The sequence below is a fragment of the Hyperoodon ampullatus genome, assembly GCF_949752795.1.
Source record: "Hyperoodon ampullatus genome assembly, chromosome: 15".
In the NCBI taxonomy this organism is placed as follows: Eukaryota; Metazoa; Chordata; class Mammalia; order Artiodactyla; family Ziphiidae; genus Hyperoodon; species Hyperoodon ampullatus.
This window is the reverse complement of record NC_136928.1, coordinates 596,569-599,240: the sequence shown is the minus strand read 5'-3', so window position 1 is coordinate 599,240 and position 2,672 is coordinate 596,569. Positions and strand designations below refer to the sequence as shown.

The window sequence follows — 2,672 nt, the reverse complement described above, 5'->3', positions numbered from 1 at the left end:
TGAAATACAAAGAAAGCCAAGAATCAGCGACATGAAATGATCACCAGTAAGAATTACAACAGTCACCGCTTATCTCATAGCATAGGGCACTGTCCATGATCCTTAAGAAGAGTTAATAGAAATGCCTTGCCCCCAAACACCTTGTACCTTGAAAGGTACATGATTGCTGTGTTGGTGTTTAGGGGAAGCATCTCACTTACTAGGGACTGACTTCTACCTTGATTCCTTGGTACAGATGGAGAGTTCCCTGGTGATGCAAACTTCCCTGGGATTGCAACCTCCAATCCAGACATTTTGTGTGACACAAACTCAAGAACTGCCCAAGTCCTGCAGGAGCAGACATATTCAGATACTTGAGAGTAACCCACCACCTGAACTTGGGGACATTTCAGGGACAGCTCCAGTCCAGAGTGCCAGTAGTCTCCTAACCCTGCCTCCAGCTTCAATCCAGGGACAAATAGAGAGTAAGAACTTGGAGGATATTAAAACCAAGCTTTCAAAGCCTCTGGATGCCTACCAGATCCCAAGAGAAAACCAAGAGCCTCCACTACTCCCTTCAGAAATCCCTGATATTCACCAGCTCCTGGGCTGCACTGACCCTGTCAGCCAAGAGGAGCAGCCTGGTTCTGAAAATGCTGATCTGGGAAAGAACAGCCTGAGTCTTGAGGACCTAGGGACACTTGAAAATGGGATGGAATCCAGCAGTGGTTTTGCAGACATTACTGCACTGGCGGAGGATATTCACCTTCCTCAGCTGTTTAATTCTTTGAAAGATCTTGATCAATCCAAAGGTCCCAACGTGATCAAAGCCAAAGACACCAGAGCCATTAAGGTGAATCAGGTGCAGGAAAAGCCAAGTGTCATAAAGGTTCCCTCTGATCAACCCAGGAAGAACAAACATAAAACCTCTGAGCCTATCAGTGGTGCTCCCAAGGCCAAAATCCAGCCAAAGAATCCGGAGTGCCCGTTAGGGGGAGAAGTGGTTCTATGCAATGCTGCAGTCAGTGACAGGGCTCCTGTGAACACGGCCAAGCATTCTAAAGGCCAACCTCAGAAAGCTGCATCCAGAAAGATCAGCAAAACTAAGAGCCACGGGCAGGAAAGGACCACAAGGACCAGAGGAAGAAAGAAGGCTGAAGAGAATAAGCAGTCAGGGAACAAAGTCAAGGCAGAAGAGAAGCCAACAATTCCCAAGACAAAGCGAAAGAAACACCAAACTGAGCTTATCCACAAGAGCATTAAAAAGCCTCGAACCTCCCTAGGCATGCGCATGCTGGAGTCTGTGAAGGTTTTTCATGCACTGCGAGAGAAGAATGATAAGAAAACTGGGCTCCCTTCCTGTCGGGTCTTGGGAAATTCAAGAAACCCTAAAGACCCCCAGACACCCCCCAGCTATCCAGCCATGGTGGCATACCCCACGTGAGGGTAAGAGTCCTGAGAAAACTCAAGTTGAAGCCCAGAAACCAGACAGCAGTGCTGAAAAAGAGTGTCCATCTCCATCCCAGTATGAGCTGCCTCCACCTGAGAAGGTCAAGTTGATACCTCTGCCTTTTTCTGCCTGGGACAAGCCTCAAGCTCGACCTGCTCCTCGGAGGCCACAGTCTCTGGCCTCACATCAGCTTGCTGTGGTGGACTGTGCCCAGCCTGCTTCTACTAACTCAGCTCAACCTGCTGCAGCCAGTTCATCCCAGCTAGCTCCTGCCTCTTTGCCAGGTCCTGCCAAACCAGCTCAGCCAACTGTGACCAACCCAACCCAACCGGGTTGGACCGACCATACCCAGCCTAGCGTCCCTCAGTCTGCTGCTCCTAGGCCTGCACCCTACAAAACTTCATCTTGTGCTTCTCTCCAGCGGGAGCCTGTTCCCCCTGCTGTGACTAAGCGCCAGTCCCCACCCAAGCTCCAAACCCCATTTCTACTCCAAGACTTCAGCAAGTAACGAATTCCATGGTGGGAACCCAATGTTTCTGAGCCAGTCATGTCAAAGCCCATCGAACAAGAGCAGAGGCCAGAGTGGGAGGCCATGAAGAGGCGGGCTCTACAGGAATGTGAGAATGCTGCCAAATACACCTCTTTGGGGAAACTGCAATTTTTCATTGAGAGGGAAAAAGAAATGGAAATTGCTGACTACTACGGACATTTATAGTAAGAGCTGCTAGGATTTTTGGTGCCACCTTGGGTACCAACTGTTCTTCCATATATAAATAAGATAGGTATAAATTTCTCTATTTATTTTGATATATTTTAAAACAATAAAACTGAATAAATAAATGTAATAGAATTAATAGATGAGTAATAAACCTTTTGAATTTTGAGATGCTGCTAACGGTGGCGTGTTTTAGTTCTTTCTGTTCTGTTTTTGATGGGGTTGGAATCAAAGTCTGCATGAGAAAGGAAGGACTGAAAGTTGGATTGGAGAATGAAGGAAAGGGGTAAAAACTGAGGAAAGAGGAAGGAACTTGGCCCAGGTCTAGGACGGTCGAAAGAGATTCATGAATTTATGAAAGGAAGCAGGAGTGAGGATGAAATGGCAGAAGTAAAAAGCAGGGTCAGAGGTCAGGGTTGACGGGCTTCCCCGGTGGCGGAGTGGTTGAGAGTCCGCCTGCCAATGCAGGGGACACGGGTTCGTGCCCCGGTCCGGGAAGATCCCACATGCCGCGGAGTGGCTAGGCCC

At 48.4% G+C, this 2,672-nt stretch overlaps 1 pseudogene across 1 annotated transcript; it reads left to right on the top strand.

Annotated features, from left to right (window-relative positions):
• Nucleotides 1-235: 235 nt before the first annotated feature.
• LOC307064776 (uncharacterized protein C2orf78-like) lies at nt 236-2,144 on the top strand (annotated as a pseudogene). The gene has a single exon. The product of its transcript is annotated as an uncharacterized protein C2orf78-like (transcript).
• Nucleotides 2,145-2,672: the final 528 nt, after the last annotated feature.